Here is a 20,866-nt window from a genome sequence, read left to right as displayed (position 1 = left end):
GCTATGAAGATAGACTGGCCAAGTTAGTGTTGTTTACACTAGAGAACAGGCACTTAAAGGGTGATATGATAACTATGTATAAATACATAAGGGGATCATATAATAATCCCACAAATGCTTTATTTATGAGTAGGTCCTTCCAGTAGACACAAGGGCACCCATTCCAATTAGAAGAAAGGAGGTTCCATAGAAATATTCAGAGGATTTTTTTACTGTTAGGGTTGTGGCCGATACATTAGATAGCTTCCAGGTTGGGTGGCTTTTTAGCAAGTGAGGGAATACAGGATTATGGGAGATAGCTCTTAGTACAAGTTGATCCAGGGACTGGTCCGATTGACATCTTGGAGTCAGAAAGGAATTTTTTTTTTCTCCTCTGAGGCAAATTAGAGAGGCTTCAGAAGAGTTTTTTTTGCCTTCCTCTGGATCAACTAATCAACTAGCAGTTAGGCAGGTTATATATAGGCATTAAGGTTGATCTTGATGGCCATGTGTATTTTTTTCAACGTAACGTACTATGTTACTATGTACTGTCAAATTACTGAGGGGCAACCTCAAAGGTAAAAACAAGAAATTCAAACATACTGGTGTGCTCTATATTCATTATTAAGCAGAATAAAGTTGAGGTGAAATTCAGTGATACTTCCTCCTGAATTTTTGGAAAACAGTATTACACTAGTACAAAGTATGAATGGATAACCCCAGTCTTTCTGTACAAATCTAGCAATCTGTACCTCGTACTCCATAATACCTCAACTCCATCTGTACCTCAACTGTTTGTACAACTACACTGCAATGTCAGGAAAAAAAGGCAAGTTAAACAAATTTAAAATACTATTTAAATACATTTGACTGCTAAGTATCCAAGGAAGAATTTCATTATGTTGCACCTCTAAATCCCATATGATATGCTTATGGGTCGGCAATACTTTATATGGTGAAATATATGCAGCGTTATCCAATTAAGCAATAGTGAACCAGGTTCAAGGAGTAAGTCATTTTATAAGTGAACAATGAACTGTTCCTTGCCAAACCACACTCCTTATTTGCATTTCCTAGACCTAGGGTATGTACACATGGACACTTTTCTTTTCCCTTCAGCAATGCAGCTACTGTATACTGCGGGCCTGGTTACTCATGTTCCCATTACTTGTGCTGCAAAGAGCATCAAACTAAGTAAAATTAATATAATGTAATTAAAACAGGCTTCTATTGGATAATGTTTTTGGGACTGAAGTTTGAATGGGTACTTGATAAATGATGCAAAAACTGTCTTGTCTTATGTGGCAACATCATAGCAAAGCAAGTCATAACAGGCGTCAAAAAAAAAAAAAGTGGCACAATGAATAAAGGTACTGAGAGCTGAATCAGAAACAAACGGTTTCTATTAGTCACACATGATCAAAACGTTTTTTTTGGTCTGAGCATCTCATATGAAGCACAAATATTGCACTTTGACGCAAATTGAAAGCAATTGCAGTTTACCATCATTTTGGTGTTGAGCATGAGAATAATTTATGTGCCCCCTATTCTTTTGGTGCAGCTGTGCTGCTGCTGGCCATGTTGGGAACCCTGGAGCTTACCACCAGATTCAGTTCCACCGTGTTAACTGGTGATCCTGGCATCAGTTCGGATTTAGGAGAAAGGTAGGGGCAACTGAGTACTGCTATATAAATGTGCAAGGAGTCACCCAGGAATATTAAAGTCAACACAACCAATTACCGCAAAAAAACGCTTCTTACAAGACCCAGGCCTTCTAACTCAAAGCCAGTATATACCAAAACCTTTGATCTTAAAAACACAGATGACGATACATTCAAACCTCTAAACTTAACATTTAATTTAAAGCAGAAGGAAAAGTGAAATCACTGGTAGGTGCCAATTGTTAGGCAGCCCTCAGTGTCTAAACGAACTTACCTGGTGCTCCTGGGCACTAAAACGGCACTGCCATGGGTATTTCTATAGGAGGACCATGGTGATCATCTTTCTCCACTTTTTTTTTTCAAAAAGAATAATGTTTGGCTTCTTACTCTCACTCCAGGCATCTACCAGGAGCACTGGTCCCAGTGATGTAACCTTACCTCCTACTTTAAAGGGGCAGTATAACCCTTTTTAACATTAGCTGAATGAACAGGGCTTGTGCGGAACATACTTTTTGTCTATTGTTCAAATTAAGAACAAGTTATGTTTCTGTTATTTCTGGCACTTAACCAGAATAAAAGGCCAGTTTTATTTTAGTACTTCCTGATTCCAAAGAACCTCAAAGGAGCTGATAAAAAAGAATTACCATTCCATTAAGAAGCCCCTGTTAATGAGCTTTTCAAAGGCTACTGCTTAGGGAATTGAGGGGTTTGTTTGTTTAAAGGTAGATAAGGAGATCAACAAATTGCCCTGTTTATAAAAGGAAGGGGAAGGTGAGTTCAGTGAACATAGCCCAGCTTTCAAATTAGTGCTTTATAATGGCAATGTTTTTGTTGTTGTTTTTTTTTAAATAAAACAATAGGCAGAATGTAATTTTATCACATTATGTGCTCACTTTTAGCAAAGGTGTTTTGGGTGTATACTGTCTCTTTTAATTAAAAACCAGTCACATGTCTACTGCAGAATCCATCTTTCCCAGTAAAATCATTTTTAAACTAACAGTTTATGTATAGCTATTGCCTGCAGCTCACCTGTTTAGTGATGCATCGCTGCACATTGCAGTGTAAACATTTATCTTATTTTAACTTTTAACTTCCCAAATTAAATGGCAAAGAACATATTTATTTTATTCTCCAAGCTGTACTGTTTTTAATACAGTATCTGTTTTGCATTATGTAATAGCTGCAGCTAACCCTATTAATCTCTCCAGTGAGTTAAACCTGCTGTTTCTTCCAGCTGCAAATCCAATCTGGCAGGTACAACGCTATCTCCAAACTTACACAGCAAATATATATTTTTCTCACAACAGGAAAACAATTGCAATGTAAGTAAACAAGCTATAACCAGTGCACGCAGAATGACCAAACTGTACCAAGAAGTGTTTTAGTGTACACAAGCATATCCTTGTTTGTGGGTATGAATCTTTTGTTACCCATACACCTTTATCTACCATGTTTCTATAGGCAAATACAATGCAGAAGAATTTGAAATGCATATTCTTGCTAGATGATTGCAAACTGAACCTAGAAGAGAAGCATATCAAATGTGGGACAAAAGCCCAACTTGCTGTAATATAAACTTACAGAGTGTAATACAAGCACTTTGGCGCTGCAAAGGCATACAATATTCAGTGCATTCTGCTTCATACACTTTGCTTCTTTACCATACATACATCATATTAAGTATATGGTGCTGGCAGTATGCAAAGTGCAAAAAAAATGGCCAATTGCTACCTATTTTGCACTTTGGACACTGCCTTCTCTTACGTAAATAACCCCTACAGTTTTTCTGCAGAGCTTGTAATCATTAAGTGTTTATTGGCTAAACAATGGCCTTGAAAATGGCAAGGCTATCGTTTTAACTATTATCCATGGGACAGATGAGGCATTTAAAGGAAAATTAACACAAAAATGTTTTAAGTAAAAAATCTATTCTACCCTGCCCCAGTAATTGCCCTATCCTGAAAACCATTTATTATTTTGAATGCTGTAGTACAAAATACCTGTTAAAAGTTGGCTTCCGGTCATTTGAAAAAAGGCGATACGGCGATGCATGTGAAGTATCAGGGGAAGCATCCACTATGCGGCGATCGATTGATCGAGCCTAGCCTGACTCCTTCCTATACAGAAGCAAGGCTAGGCTCGATCAATCAAAAAAAACAGCTCTGATGGAAATCCTGCTATGTGTGCCAGAGCCAGTTGTTTTGTTAGATTTTGTTTGTGGAGTTGGTTTGTGACTATACTTAGAAATGTATATATTTCCATGAGATAAAGTGTATATTAAATGCTCATTTTCATGATAGTTCCCCTTTACAGCCAATGGCACACATTGCCAAAAAAAAAAAAAAAAGGAATAGCTCAGTATAAATCTACAAAAATTACATTTTTGCCTAACTATATTAGAAATATTTTTTTATTTTGTGCAGTCTATCTGTTTAACCCAGTTTCATTTTTACACTGAACTGTTTGAACAGTTTGCATTTTCCGTCAGTTTCTGTCCGAAATCTACAGGACAGCTTTGGGCGGGGTTGGCCTTTTCTCAGCCAATTAAATGTGTGCCAAAAGCCTAAGTACACATTTATTTTGACCATTCATGGCAGTTTCTGCATAAAGAAGGCAGTACAGGTATGGGATCCCTTATCCGGAAACCTGTTATCCAGAAAGCTCCGAATTACGGAAAGCCCGTCTCCCATAGGCTCCATTTTAATCAAATAATTCCGAACCTTGTAATTGATCCCAACTAAGATATAAATAATCTTTATTGGATGCAAAACAATTCTGTTGGGTTTAATTAATGTTTTATTGATTTTTTAATAGACTTAAGCTGGCCATACACGCACCGATAATATCGTACGAAACAATTCAGTGCGTGTATGGCATGTCGGCGAGTCGACCGATATCGCAGGAAGCTGCTGATATCGGTCGACTCGGCGATCGGCCAGGTTAGAAAATTTTTATCGGGCGCCATAGAAGGTGCGCCTGACCAAAATCTGCCGTCAGGGCTGAATCGACAGGAGGTAGAAATCCTATTGTTTCTACCTCCTTATCTGCTGTTTCAGCCCTGACGGTGTGTGGCCACTTGTATGGCCAGCTTTAAGGTATGGAGATCCAAATTACGGAAAGACCCCTTAAACGGAATACCCTTGGTCCTGAGCATTCTGGATAATGGGTCCTGTACCTGTAGCAAGTCATATCAGTATACAGTGTAACATTAGTCAAAGGGAACTAGCAATTACAACACCTCCCAGCAAAACATTCCACAGCCTCACCACCCTTAGGGCAAAGGCACACACTGCATATCAAACACTTTTCTATGCCTGACAGGCACAGCTTTGGTCTGAGCGGAGTTACACAGAACTGAGAGGAGATCTGCTTGAAAATGCCTGGTTCATGTTTTTCTGGGTGATCTCCACTTTGCTCTGTATAGTTCCACTAAGGTCAAATTTATGCCTGTCAGTGCAGCTACAGGAAACTGCAGATTACATTGAATACGCTTTTCTCTGCCTGATCAAAAACCACAGGCTAAAGGTGGCCATACACAAGCAGATCCGCTCGCTTGGCGATGTCGCCAAGCGAGCGGATCTTCCCCCGATATCCCCACCTACGGGTGGGCAATATCGGGGCCTGGGGCCAAACGATCGGATTATGTGGGCGGCAATGGGGCAGTCGGATCGGGGACCGCATCAACGAGCCGATGCGGTCCCCGATCCGACCGGATTTTCTAACCTGGCCGATCGAGATCTGGCCAATTTCAGGCCAGATATCGGTCGGCCAGGCCGCTCTGCTCTCCCCATACACGGGCCGATTAGCTGCCGAATCGGTCCAAGGGACCGATATTGGCAGCTATAGTCGGCCCGTGTATGGCCACCTTTAGGGCAAGAGCACACGGGGCGGATTGTCAGCCAATAAGCACAATGTCTTGTTGGTTGAAGTATATTGGCTGTGTGTATCTGCATCCAGATGGATTCAATGCTTCTGGGTGTAGGCACAATGAGAAGTTCAACTGTAGGAGCAGCCTGCGCTTATCAAGTGTTTGATACACAATGTATGCCCTTGCCCCTACTCTGAAGAATCATTTGTATTGCTTTAGGGCAGCAATCCCCAACCAGTGGCTCGGGGGCAACATGTTGCTTACTAACCCCTTGGATATTGCTCTCAGTGCCCTCAAACCAGGTAGTTATTTTTGAATTCCTGATCTGGTGGCAAGTTTTGGTTGAATAAAAACAAGATTTACTACCAAATAAAGCCTCCTGTAAGCTGACAGTATGCACAGAGTCTGCCTAATAGCCAATCTTAGCCCTTATTTGGCAGCTCCATTAACTTTTATGAAGCTTGTGCTGCTCTCCAAGTCTTTTTACATTTGATTGTGGCTCACGAGTAAGAAAGGTCGGGGATCCCTGCTTTAGGGTAATGCCCCACGAAGAGATTAGTTGCCCGTGAAAGATCTCTGCTACTACAAACTTTTCACCGGCAATAAAGGGTATAGCTGGTACACATTGCTTTAGTTTACTGAAGTTGTGTGAGCCTCGTCCTGCAGGCGACTATGTGACTTTGGAAAACCGAAGAGACGCGTGTGTCTTTCCACCAGGGATTCCCTTTGCTGCTGGTGGAAAGGCATTTCGGAGAGTTTAGTCGCTGGCAGTAGCAAAGATCTATCGAGAGCGACTAGGACCCTAGGGTTAAAATAACTTTTCTCCAGCCAAGGGGTGGCCTCTTGTCTATTGTTCATTTATGTGTAAACTAGATTACAACTTTGATGGGTCTTCCCTTTTAACCTAATTAATATCTTCTTTTTAGTTTAAATAATCAGTACCTTTTCCATATCAGTGTTAACTCTTAAAGTAAAAAGGTTAATAGAACACCCCCTGTTTCTGTAAAGCCAAATGTGACAATGAATGCTTTGTGCCCTTTAACACAATAATATAGATAGCTATAAAAAGGTGTTATCTAATCAGTACTTTTAATTTAAGGCGTCTCTTGGAGCTCTAACATTCTTTTGAACTTCTGGTATGTGCTTTTCATAATGTCACACATACCAACACACAAAAGGGTGGTGAACAACAGAAAAGAAATGGATATTTCTAAGGGCCGTGGCAGACGGGGAGATCTCCCTTGTTGCGGGCGACTTATCTCCCCCGATATTCCATCCCACCGGCTAGAATGTAAATCGCTGGTGGGATGGCATACGCAGTGTGGCGATTTGCCAAAATCGCTGAATTTGCCTTAAGAGGAAACTTCGGCAATTTCAGCGCCGCATATGCCATCCCACCGGCGACTGGGATATCGGGGAGATTTGTTGCGCAGCAACTAATCTCCCTGTCTGTCACTGCCCTGTGTTTTCTGTTGGCACAACTGGGGATTTCAAAAATCGTGCTGACTAATCACCTTGTCTGTCTTTAGTCCCACACAGTCGTCACAGCATTGGACCATATAGAAAGTCTCGTGAAAATATGCAGCACTTGCCCTTAAAATCAACTTTTTTTTTTTTTACAATAGGAGCAGTCCAAAACACTGCTCATGTTGCCTGTTATGAGATGATAAAGAGTGCGTCCATTTCATAATGCAGAGATTCAGAGATGTACGAGGCCTTATAAATAAAAAAAAGTCTGGACTGTAGCTGTTATTGGCCATACAGGTATCCCAAATGTTTTGTGTGTTGCTGTCCAGAAAGGTGTAGGTAGTATATTTACTTTTAATGTATTGCAGTGTATTATTAGGAAAAGCAGAATGCAAAATCAGACAACTTCTTCTGCCAGCATGTGCAAATTTACTTAGAATAATCATTAAGAAATGTAAAATGTAAATATTCCTAAAGCTGGGATCTGCACTAAGCACTTCCATAGCACAGCAATTTCAGACACTGTATTTAGTTCCAAATATAACATGCCATCTCTTCCATTTTGGAATCTGCTGCTAAGAAGCCAGGAATAAACACTAGATTGGTTTCCTAACAACCAAAAAGCACAAAACTTGCCTAAGGATTCCCTCTGCAGTGTTTCTGGTACATTGCTTGTGCCTACAATGCATACCAGCACTGCAGTTTTTAAAGGAACATTGTTTGCTATATATGTTATGTATGTATGTATATATGTATGTGAGAGTGAAGTGGAGGAAGAGAGAAACAGTGGGAAAGAAAAGCATTTACTCAAAAGGGCTAAAGATACTGGGGAAAAGTAAGAGAAAATGGAAAACAAATGACAGGGACATAGCAAGAAAACAGTGAAAGAAATGAGTGGAAAGAGGCGAAAACTATGTAGCGTCAAATATGTTCTAATGGCCCCCTGACTGCTCAGTGTAACACTGCTGGAGGGCCACAGATGGGACATCCCAGTTGCAAAGGGAAGATAAACTTCCTCGGCCAGAGGTAACACCAGTCTGAAATCACTGATGTGTAGGATCAAACCTTCTTGGTATAACAGGAAGTCAGAAGTGCAAGGGAAATGTGTTCCCACCAGGCCACTGAAAGCCACAACATGAATAAAGGCCAGCATTTAGAGTGCAGGCAGATCTGCTGTATACAAGCAATGTTCCTTAGAGAAAAGCTGTAGGCAGTAAGGGGGTGAGAGCAATGCAAAGAGAAACATTGGGTTTGGCAGCAGATTAGAGGCCTGAGTTCTCCCCAGCAGTGGGTGGAGGATACAAGACCGAGCTTGGGAGAAGGACTCTGCCCAGGCAGCTGCACAACAGACAAATCACAGCTGATCAGCAGCCCCAGTCGGAAGGGAAAGCAAGGGGCCTGCAGTGGCCAAACCCAGCCTCTCATCTATAATTCAATGCGACAGACACAATGTATGGGCCACCCTAGTGCGACTTCCCGGCAGGTACTATATGTATGTGAGTCAATATTCACTATGGCCCACAGCTACACCGCAACCTCTGCATTCAGCAGCCCGAGCAGGATTTCTCCTTGTGCCAATATGTAATCATTAATCCCGGTGCAACAGAGGGGGAGGGGGCCGATAGCCAATACTGCAGCCCCTCCGACAGGAGAACGGTTAACCCCATTTGTAACCCCATTTTGCCCGTCTCTACGTGTCACCTGAGCATCACTGCCCCCACAGCCCCCACAGCCCCGGGTAAGGACCCACCCCGCCAAGGTTACAGGGGATGAGAGAGAGCCGGGGGCATCAGTAGAAGCAGGTGCGGGGGGGAGGCCGCAAGGCACAGCAATGGATGATCAGATGTTCGCCCTGTGCGGGGTACCACCATCCCCTCGCTTCCCACCTACCTGCTCTGGTCCCCTCAGCTGCAGCCTGATACACCCCTACGCAGTCGGATAGGATCCGGGGAAACGTTTCTCGTTGTACAGAAGTAAAGGTGTCCGGCCCAGGTGATCCTATACACAAGCTACACACCCTCTCCTGTCTTCCTCTCCCCTCTCCGGCAGCACTTGCACGACAGGTTCATGACATCACCAGCTAAATCCCCCGCCCCCTCCAGCACAAAATCCAGCCTAGGTGACATTCCTGCTCTGCAATGGAGAGGGAACAGCCGCCTTGTGCTGCCACCTGCTGGCCTGCTGCGGCACTCTTGTCAGGCTACCTGATCCATTAGGAGGGATTCTGTCATGATATTTATGGAGTACTTATTATTATTATTTATTTTATAAATGACACTGTTTACATAGCAAACAATTCACTCTACCATTTAAAATGTTATTCTTGAACCAACAAATGTATTTTTCATCTGTAATATTAGTGTGTAGGCAGCCATCTCAGTGCATTGTGCCTGAGTCTGAGCTTTCAGAAGCTATGCATTAGAACTGCTTTCAGGTAACCTATTGTTTTATCCTACTCCCATGTAACTGGAGGAGTCCCAAGCCGGACTTGGATTTCTTACTATTGAGTGCTATTCTGATATCTAGCACTTTTAGCAATACTGCAGAGCTGTCAACTTTTAACTTGCGGTAAGCCTGGGGGAACTGTGGCGCAGCAATTTTTGTTCCAATACCCAGAAGCGACGTCACGTACGTGACGCACACTTTAGGAAGTGACATCACATGCATGGGCAAAATCGCTGCCTTGGCCAAAAAATTCTACCTGCACATGTGAAAATGCATCAAACTTTGTCACCAAATGCTTACTGCGCTCCCAGAATTCACCACAGAACTTCGGTAGATTTTGGAAGAATTGGGAAAATACTGCTGGAGGCCGGGGGAGAGCCACCAAACTCTGATAACTCCCGAACAAATAGGGGGGGGTTGACAGTTCTGAACAGTGTCAGGGAGCTGCTATCTTGCTACCTTCCCATTGTTCTGCTGATCGGCTGTTGGGGGGTAAGGGCTCTGGCACACGGGGGAGATTAGTCGCCCGCGACAAAACTCCCTGTTCGCGGGCGACTAATCTCCCCAAGTTGCCATGACCCGCCATCCCGCCGGCGAGTCTTTTTCTGCGATTTCGGGAAATCGCGCCGCCGCGTGTGCCATCCCGCCGGCGACTTACATGTTCGCCGGCGGGATGGCGGGTCATGGCAACTCGGGGAGATTAGTCGCCCGCGAACAGGGAGTTTTGTCGCGGCCGACTAATCTCCCCTGTGTGCCAGAGCCCTAAAAGGAGGGGGGAGATATATATGTTTCCCCATGACAGTATTCCTTTTAGGGCTCTGGCACACGGGGAGATTAGTCGCCCGCGATCAGGGAGTTTTGCCGCGGGCGACTAATCTCCCCGAGTTGCCTTCCCCTGCCATCCCACCGGCGAACATGTAAGTCGCCGGCGGGATGGCAGACGCGGCGGGACGATTTTGAGTTTTGCCGCGGGCGACTAATCTCCCCGTGTGCCAGAGCCCTTAGCGCAGCAAATCTCCCTTGTTGTGACTCGCAAGTCTTTTTCGCCGATTTGCATGAAATCGCGCCGCCGCGTCTGCCATCCCGCCGGCGACTTACATGTTCGCCGGTGGGATGGCAGGGGAAGGCAACTCGGGGAGATTAGTCGCCCGCGAACAGGGAGTTTTGCCACGGGCGACTAATCTCCCCGTGTGCCAGAGCCCTTAGGGCTGTGACAGACGGGGAGATTAGTTGCCGCGCAGCAAATCTCCCTTGTTCTGGGCGACTAATTTGCCGAAATCGCCGAAGTTGGCTTGAGAGGAAAGTTCGGTGATTTTGGTGTCGCGTATGCCATCCCACCAGCGATTTACATTCTAGCCAGTGGGATGGCATTTCGGGGAGATTAATCGCACAATACTGAGAAAATATGTATATATATATGTAGATATATAATTCACTGTCCTGTGTGCTGTAAAAAGTGAGTGCTGTATTCAGAAACTCTAGTCCAAGTTATATAAATAAGCTGCCGTGTAGCCATGGGGGTAGCAATTCAAGCTGAAACTGGGCTATAGGGAACTTTTACATAGCAAATAACAGATAAGCTGCATAGAATACAATGGGTTTAGCACATGAAGATAAACAGGAGTCAAATGACATTTGTAGCTCTCTACAGGACTACAGACTTGAACTTATCAACTTATCTCATGTAAAATAGGACAAGATACAAATATTTAATTTAAAGGAAAAAGAATATATATATATATATATAACTTTGGCATAGGCTTATTTTGGGGCTCTTAAAATTTACATAAAATTGAATTAATGGGGTACATGCAAGAATATAACATTGTATTAGAACACCAGTAAATTAAAAACAGTATCAGGTATTGGGTTTTTTAAAGCCAAAAGAACAAGGAAGCCTTCAATGACCAAAAAGCCTAATACCACGTTAGGGTGCTTATTATTATTTCCTGTAACAACATTCCAGTGCATCATAATGTAGGCACTTTATTACTGACGGTGTTTAACAGACTGGTTGGAGCAGTTTTGATTTGCATTAATCCCGTTCTAGCCAGAAGCAGGAAGAAACAGCGACAAGTAAAAAAGGAAAAAATAATGGAAAATTGACAGTTGAAATTAACAGGTAGCAATCTGTTGACATTTTATATAAGTATATAATATACCTGAGCCACAAGCAACCCATAAATATATATCCGTAAGCTGGCTATACATGTTCAGATTTTAGTCTTCTTCTGAAAAACATGTGGAAATCAGTCGTACGTTTAAATAGAAAAATGAATGAAAAATTCAGACTGAAATTGTAGGATAAAGCCCTAAAAATAACAAATTGAAGAATGTTCTGAACATGAAACAGTTGGCATACACCAATTGTACAAAAGTGACTTTCATTATAGGTCCCCCAAGGATATTGTCTGATACACAATACACGTGCATTTTCTAACCTGGCCGATCGACTAAATGACCAATCATCGTGGTATGAAAATGATCAGAATGACACTTGTGTCATATCACTTAAGGTGCCCATACACGGGGCGATATCAGTCCCTTAGACCAGGGGTCCCCAACCGCTGGTCCGCGGGCTGCTTTGTAGTGGACCGCCTCTGTTCCTGGTCGTGCTGAATATGCGCGTATAAAATCGTGCGCGTAACCCCGCCCACCCACCCACCCTCCGGTCCGTGGCCGCTTGCCACCGGTCCTTGGCACAAAAAAGGTTGGGGGACCACTGCCTTAGACCGATTCGGCAGCTTATCAGCCTGTGTATGGGCACTACCGACGGGCCTGCCCGACCGATATCTGGCCTGAAATCGCCCAGATATCGATGGGGCAGGTTAAAAAATTTAGTCGGATCGGGGACTGCATCGGCTCGTTGATGTGGTCCCCGAACCGACTTTGTCTATACCTGTCGTTATAATTTGATCCTTTGCCCCCAGGGCCAAATGACCGAATTAGCCTGGATTCTCCCAATATCGCCCACCCGTAGGTGGGCATTGCAATGTCGCCAAGCGAGCAGATCTGAAGGTGTATGGCCACCTTTACTGAAACCTGTGTATTATGAAAATAATAATGTACACCCCTATTTTAAATTGCTTTTATATAGTCACAGATCCCTGTCTGTGACAGGGGTGCTGCTGTATGAGGCGAATTGAGAATCTCCCCTCAGGCAGCAGCAAAGCAAAAAGCCACTCCTGGTAATTTCAAGAGCCAAAATTCCAATTTTTAATGGTTTTTGATGGGATAACCCTACATTTTTCTTTTACATTTTGTCCACATGTTGGGTTACTTAAATCTTGTAACCTGTGCACCCCCAAAATTTTGCACACTGCCCACTTACTGAATAAATGTGGTATGGCTGTTGCCCACCCTGTACCTAAATGTTCTGTGTCTTTCTCCCCATACCTTTTGTTCATCACTATATACATACTGTGCTAAGCTTAAACAATGTTTATGGATTTACATTATTTGTTTTTTCCATGGGTGGAGGTATCATGACCCCACCAGTTTCTGCTCCACCACAGAGCCTTGGGCAATCAGACACAGAAAGAGGCACATATGCACGTGGGTCAGTATGCAAAATTCAAATGCAAATTACCATGTTTTATACCTGCAATGCTCCATTTTTTTCATGATCTCATAGGTTACATAATTAAGTCAGGTTGGGGTCTTTGCCACCCTGAGGCAGCCAAGTTAATGCCGCCCCACCTTGTGCTTCAGTTTTTCTCATCAGAGGAGGCCAAGGGGTGGATGCGTCACTAGTGCAGAGAGCACAATAGCATTCTCTGCACTAGAAGGGGTAGAATTCCAATCTAAGTTACCAGGAAATGCTTTTTGCTGCCCCAGGTAACTGGCCAGGCACTGCCGCCTGAGGCAAGTTTCTCGGCTAGCCTTATGACAGCAGTGCCCATGACCCCAGTGCACATATTTTTGCTCTGGAAGTACCACCAAGGAGGGACACAGTGAAGCTTAAGGCTTGGGCACTATTGCAAATTGTATAGAATTGGAATGAAAATCTTCGGTGTTCAGATGTTGTCATTGCTGGCGCTTACTAACCTGTTCTTCAGGCGTTTCAAGTTAGCCTGGAGCTACCACAACCTTCATGGTTTGCTGTAGCTCCAGGGTTCACCTGTGTGTGGGAAGGTGGTTCATAACTAGCAGAACCTTTAGGAATGTAATTTTTTGCACTGCACCTGAAGTCTCCAGGTAATGAAAGTGATTCGAAACAGGCCCACTGAGAATCAGGAAAAGTCTTGGTGGGCCTTGATCCTGTTGGGCCCTGCTGCCTCCTCACATGCCAGCAACCCATAAAAAAAACTTAAGAAAGATAAAAACAAAATGAAAGATTGTCATGTGTTTCACAGTTACACCAGATTGATGTTATGGAGTCAGTAGCAGAGGAGGGGGCGGTGTGGTGTGGAGAGGCGGAAAGCATGAAGAGTGGTGGAAATTGGGTTGGCAGGGGTGGGGGTTTCTAGGTTGCAGTAGCCAGGTGGTGGGCTGTTGACTTGGGTACCCAGTGGGCCCCAGGTACCCCAGTCTGCCACTGGATACAAGTACTGAGAAATTACTTTACTGCAAGCAAAAAAAATACATTTTCTTCCCTATTTGAGATGAGTGAAATTTTTTGGCAGGCATGGATTCATAGAGAAATTCCGCATTTCGCCATTGGTGGATTGTTTCATGAAATGGGCACAAAAATTTGCAGCAGAAAAAATTAGCCCAGTGAGAAAAAAGTTGCAGTTGCGGTAAAAATGTTGCATTACAAATTTGCCAGTAATATACCAGCAATGTGCCAGTAAATTTGTTATTCCACCCCCAGCCCCAATACCTGCTCTGAGGTCGTCCCTGTCCTCTCTGATACTGCTTTCCCCCAGCCCAATTCTCAAAGCAGTCTATCCCATTAGCCAAATCCATTCTGCGCCACCCCACCATGTCATTGCTCCTCCCCCACTTACATCCCAATCCCGCCCATTTTATGTCATAACCCCAACCCTCCCCTATTTCCTGGCTGATATTATTAGTTAAGAAAAGTGGCAACCCTAAATACAGTGCTGACGGCATTAGTCAGCTCTGTGTTAGTGATGGGTGGTAGGGGGAAGGCAAATATGTATTCCCCCTCCTTTCCCCCTACCTGTCCTGTACCTTGCGTGTCATTTTGCAAGGTACAAAGTGGCAGGATTTCTCATCCAGCACTTAGTGCAGAGTGCAGGGCGAAGTGGAGCACATGTGCTCCTAAAATGTGCACTATGGGGCATGCTCTTGCACTTGTGCTACCATCTGGGGTAAAGAAAGTGTGAAAAGTGTGAAAAGTGCAAAAAAATTATTAATTGCACACTGCATTCTGGTATGTAAATGTATAATGTATTCTATAACATGTGTTATCCCTTTTTCACATTAATCCCTGACTTTTCAGTGTATTCCACCTGCGTTCGGTGCTTGCATGCACCTGAATTAGTACAGTCTGACAGAGAAGAATGGGCTGTGTTTCATTCTGATCTTTTCTGTGGTGGAACGCCGCAGGAGAATACAGGGCGAAAGGCCTGTGTGTAAGAACCTTGGGGCAACTTCTCTAACTGAGGCTTTTGTCTAGGATGGCTGTTGCTGGAGAGCCTAAGGTAGAAACCTTAGGCTCTCCAGCAACAGCCATCCTAGACAAAAATACATGTGCTTCATTCCCTAGGGAACAGGTACTACATTCACTACCCCTGGCCCTATGGAAACACATTGCTCCCTTGGCCATGCCTTACATTGACTATTACAAAGTACGGCGGTACAGAATAAGATACAACAGTTTGTGCAAACAAAAAGAAACATATCGACAGTAGATGCATTTTATTACAACTGCATTTTGGTAGGAGACAACAAAGCCCTGCTCTGCTCACAAGTGATTACACTTCCTTTTAGGTCCAACATTTTGGTCTGGGAGCTCATAACAAGGTTAGAGATATATGAAAGTATTGCTGTATCATTCATTCAACCATAGTGCCCCCCTGTTTCCCGGGACCCCCTGCTGTATACATAGATATGCCCTATGTTATCTTCTCAAAATAAGTGATACCACCCACCTTGCATGAATATCTGTATAAAGAAAAATAAATCTAGTGATTATAAATATAGAATATACTTTATTATGAAAACGAAATCCAATCATTTTAAATACGGTACATTTTCCATATAACAGTTTGTACTGTGGCAACAGCACAATACTGAAGAGAAGCGAGGTCGCTGCATGCTGTATAAAGACATTCATTGTCTCATGAAGATAACTGAGTCAGGCAAAAGACAGCCGTACTTTGTCTGACTCTGTTATCTTCCAGAGACAATAAATGTCTCTTTACAGCACCCAGCGACCTCACTTCTCATCTGTATTGTTGTGCCTGCCTGAATGCAAGCGGTTCTGAGCATTGTATGTGTCTTCCTGTGCTGCTAAGCTAATTGCATGCATCAGTGTTTTCATACAGTTTCCTCCTTTCCAACAAATTGCATGATTATCAACCTATGTAAGGGTGCTCCCACCACAGCTGGGAAAACCAGCTTGTTCAGTGACCCCCATCCCTCTATGTATGAGCTTATCATGCAAGATCTACTTGGGCCCACAATTCCACCTTGGGGCCAGAGGGAAGGGCAGCTTGTACAAGGGTATTTACAGCCAATTCTAATGTACAGTAATAAACAGAGGCATTCAAAATACTACTACTTGTCACTGTTGCCTATAGCAAACTATAGAAAATACATTGCCTAGGACAGCTGTGGCACACAAAAACCAACATGTTTAATTACAGAGGTGGGTAATACTTAGCCAGTAGGGTTATTGCCACAGTAGAAATCTGTGTGTGACAATAGCATTAAAAAAAAACCCCATCAGAAAGGCATGATCTGTTAACTAAACTCTACTTTCCCTTTCTCATCTGTTAACCTTACGTTCTCTTTATGCCACTATGCTCACAAAGCGCCCAGTCATGCGTAACATTCTAGTTTTTCATCTATTTTTTTTTAACTAGGGCAGCATTCCAAAATAAGCAGCTGTGTTTGTAAATGAATTGTACATTCTGAAATACAATGACATGGATGCTGGAAAGGGGGAGCCTGGCCTGAATCTCTTGCCTACTGCTTGTGATCTTGAGAAAGTCCCTTTATCTGTGTGTGGCGCATCCCATGAAACAGCCGCACTGTGTTATGCACAGCCTGGAACAGTTGTTCCTTATGTGGCTAAGGGACATAAAAATATGATAAGCTATAAAGGTCACCAAGGTTATATAACTGAATTTTTAGATTTACCAGTGACCCTTCAGAGAATATATTCCTGTATATGAATATAAAGAAGCTAGTTGAACACAGTTTTCTGTTTGGATTCCTATCTGCTCATGGAGAGTAGCGATTATAGCAATGTTATCTGTAATGATGATGGCTTCTGTGTTTATAATAAACATGAACAAATTATTTGCACTTTCACCAAGACGCCCGGCTTAGGGCTGTGTTTGCCAAAATACAGTTTCTGTGGCTGAGCGCCTGGAACTGTTTGTTTTTGTTGTTGTTTCACAGGTAAAACCACCAAAACGAGGAGCAGTTTCTAAGGGGCCAAGCCAGGCCCTGAATGAAGTACAGTTTTAAATATATATACAGTATATATTCACAAAACTACCAAAACAGCTCATCTTCCTGGAGTTTCGGGGACTTTAAAAGGTTTTGTGTGTAGTACAGTAACTTTTTAGTGGGATATACTGTGACTGTAAGGATATGCAACAGTAGAATGAATACAACCTGTGTGTATCATACATGGTTTTCATATATAGTAGGTGTATGTTAAAAAATGTCAACTCTGGTACATGGTCAAGTGTAACTAGGTATGGGCAAAAATCTCCCAGAAAGTACTTCTAGAAGGCGGATATTTGCATATTTCATTTTTCTTTTTTCATTTTTTTATCAATATTCCATGTTATGGACAATTTTAAAGGGTTTTTATGGTCTCTATTGAATTGTGCACATGCATACAGGTATGTGCAATGGAGCCATAATTTGTGTTTGTGCACATAGCTTAGATACATTATTGTCCCTCAGTTTTCCCTATTTTTATATGTCCACCAATCAATAATTTCTTTGTGTAGCGAAACCTGCAGCCCAAAATCATTTTAAGATAGAAAGTGGTTGTGTAACTTGGATTATTAGGGCTCTGGCACACTGGGAGATTAGTCGCCCACAACAAATCTCCCTGTTCACGGGCGACTAATCTCCCCGAACTGCCATCCCACCGGCGAAAATGTAAATCGCCGGTGGGATGGCATACGCGGCGGTGCGATTTCAGTGAAATCGCGCAAGTTGCCTCGAGAGTAAGTGTGCAGCCTTGCAGCTGCTTTTATTGATGGTTATTCAGATGCTTGATTTTGTGCTGATTAGTTCTTTATCGCTTGTCCAAAGGGCAATGATAAATGAGGTCTGCCCTTTACAGAAATGCTGCCCATGTTTTGCTTCCAGCTCTTGTTTGCAGGGAATGCTGCCAGTTTTAGTTTGATGACAGATAGTGGTTTGTAGTTTGAACATTCCTGATCTATGTTAGCCACACAATTTCTGTCATATTTATATTACTTTTTAGTATTAAATCACAGAGAGCAGTTCATCTATGCAGAGGCCCAAGCACCACACCATACCCCAAAGAAAGCCCTAACTGGGCTGGAACCTCCTGTTTCATGTTTTATGATAGGATAGTTACAGTTATCTCAATGTCAGTGCTAGAAAAGGCTTACACAAACACTACAGCACACGAATAAGATTGTTTTGGTTTATTTGTATTTATCTCCACTATAGACAGACTAGATCAAGATGGTTTGGGGTCTAGGGAAATCAACATAGTACTAAAATAGCACTATATATATAAAACTGTCTCAAGCTTTCAACAGCAATTACCTTTACAAATAACTCTAAAACATTTAACATTTAGAAAAGTAACTTAGAATATATTTACTTTCATTATTCAAAATACAGTTTTTGGGTGGAGAATCCCCTTAAACCAGGGGTGCCCAGACTTTTTCCCCGGCGATCAACTTTCATCTCCTCCCCACATACATATGTGCCGCAGCATACATACGCATACCCAATAAACACGCTGCACTTCCGCATCCCTGCTGCACTACCACATTTCCCGGCTTCAACGCGGTCCACCACAAATCCACGGAGGATCGACTGGTGAACTGTGATCAACATTTTGGCCACCCCTGCCTTAAACTATTTTTATGTACCAAAGAAGCAATTCTACTTGTAGTTATACAAATTATACAGTAGATGGCACTCTTGTTTTTTTTACTGTTGCCAGTGAGTGTGCACTCTGTATTAGTGTACTGTTGCAGTTATTTTATTCTTCTTCAGCCTATTTATTTTAGTGCACTTAGAAGAAACATATTGACCACTGTTATTATTACATCACATATACTTAAACAGTTGTAATGTTAAAATAAAAGTTAGTGTCCATGTATTTTGTTTTAAATGTATATAATAAAAAACATTAAAAATAAATATGTTCACATTGTGTTATAGCTATTTTTATGTTTTTTGTTTTATCTGAGTTGAGTTCATAAATGGCCTCTGCATTTTAAACACATAAAGAAATATTATTATAGTGATTCAATTGTGGTGTAATGGTGTCAGTTTCATTTATGGAAAATGCCCATTTCAGAATATAGCTGTGTATTTTATAGCAATTCCAATTTGAAATGCTTTATATAACAGTAGTGCATCTTAATAAATCAAGATACCCATCATCCTGGGAAAATTCAGCTGTATTTGTGTTTCCATTGATTTTTTTTTAAACTTATTGAAAAGCTGCATAATACACCTATGGGCTTATTTATCAGTTTTCAAGTTTGTGAATTCAAGATTGTTTTTTTTATTCGAATAAACTCACATTTTGAATGCTTGCTTTTTTATTAATAAGAAAAACTAATTGAAATAAAAAATCTCAAATACCTAGAATTTTTCAAATTTGAAAAGGACTCAAAAACTTGAATATCTGGAATTAAGACTATGGCTTGATTTTGCCCAGGACAACTCCCATTGACTTCTATAGAAACCCTCAAGCTTTTAGATTGCTAATTTTTACATTCAAGTTTTTGGGTTTTTTGCCAAAACATTTGAGCTTTTTAAGTTAGTTTTGTTAGAGCAAAAAAACACGAATCGTGAAAAGAAAAAAACTGTTGATAAATCTCCCCTATATTGTCCAGTTGCTATGTAAAACTGAAATGGTTTTTCCTACAGTACACTCAGGGCCGGAACTAGGGGTAGGCAGAAGAGGCAACTGCCTAGGGCGCAATGATTAGGGGGCGCCAGGCAGAAGCCTCTGCTGCCTACCCCTAGTTCCCCTACTTTGCCATTGCCCCCGCCGCTAATGACAAGTGGCGGGGGCAATGATCAACGGCATCTCACCCCCCTCCAACTGCACATGCGCGCCAACGAAGGGGGCGGGGCGGGCGAGGTGGCCGACCGGGTTGCCTAGGGCGCCCGGACGGCTTGGCCCGCCCCTGAGTACACTTCTTAAAATATTTAATTAATTTTAAAAAATAAAATTGTTTCAATGTATGTAGTAATGTGTGATAGCGATATTTTTGTTTGTTGGGTCACATGGCTAACAGTGCCAAACATAATCGCTGAGTACCATCTACTGACCATTCAAAGAGGAACTAAAGGAATACAATACATATGGCCAGTGTCAGACTGGAACCCCAGGGGCCCACCAGAAAACCTTAAACTATGGGCCCACTCTCTAAAATATTGTTCCTCCTTTTCTCACTCAACATCTTTATTCTCCTATTATTTTCAGTTACATGATAGCATCTACCCATTTATTTTTCCTCTTTGTTCCCACTCAGAAATAGGGAATGACCATGAAGTAGTCCAAATGGTTAGGAGCAGGAGGGCCCACTGACATCTGGCCCACCGGGAGTTTTCCTGGTATCCTGATGGGCCAGTCCGACACTGCATATGGCTCTCACTCTGTACTTATATATACGGCTGCTGTACTACTTTTCACAGACAGCAGTTCTGTGCTGCTACAGCACCTTTATTCACACCTGCCTAAAGGTGGCCATATATGGCAATTTGGCCCTTTTGGACCAAGTCAGCTTATTGGCCAATGTATGGTGCCATCGGACAGGCCTGCTCTACCAACATCTGGGTGAAGATCGAGCAGATACCGATCAGGCAAGTTTAAGATCATAGACTGCATCTGTAGTCCTTGTCCCGACAACCTGCATAACTTTGTCGTGATTCCATCATTTGGCCCACTCTACCATGCATATATCAACAGATCACTCGTTCTGATGTTCAATCTTAGCTATAGCATGGTAATCAACTGGGGTGTGGTGATTTGTGCAGAAAATAACATTGCCTGAGCAGAACCTTGGCATGTAATATGGAAGTGTCTTATCTTCCTATAACTTTATTTTTCTTGGTCATGGCTAAAGAT

General features: G+C 42.5%; 1 protein-coding gene across 5 annotated transcripts in view; it reads right to left on the bottom strand.

Annotated features, from left to right (window-relative positions):
- The window catches only part of cep170b (centrosomal protein 170B), a 58,875-nt gene extending 49,798 nt beyond the window's left edge, over positions 1–9,077 (bottom strand). For 3 of the 5 annotated variants that reach the window (XM_031890592.1, XM_031890595.1, XM_031890594.1), the window contains exon 1: positions 8,866–9,076. The gene's annotated coding sequence lies outside the window, so the exon portion shown is untranslated. Of the gene's footprint in view, positions 1–8,865 lie in introns of all 5 variants that reach the window. The other 2 variants (XM_031890593.1, NM_001079255.1) reach the window with 2 other exon arrangements.
- Positions 9,078–20,866: the final 11,789 nt, after the last annotated feature.

Source organism: Xenopus tropicalis, chromosome 8, assembly GCF_000004195.4.
Source record: "Xenopus tropicalis strain Nigerian chromosome 8, UCB_Xtro_10.0, whole genome shotgun sequence".
NCBI lineage: Eukaryota > Metazoa > Chordata > Amphibia > Anura > Pipidae > Xenopus > Xenopus tropicalis.
The sequence above is the reverse complement of the archived record's forward strand: the minus strand, read 5'-3'. Positions and strand labels throughout refer to the sequence as shown.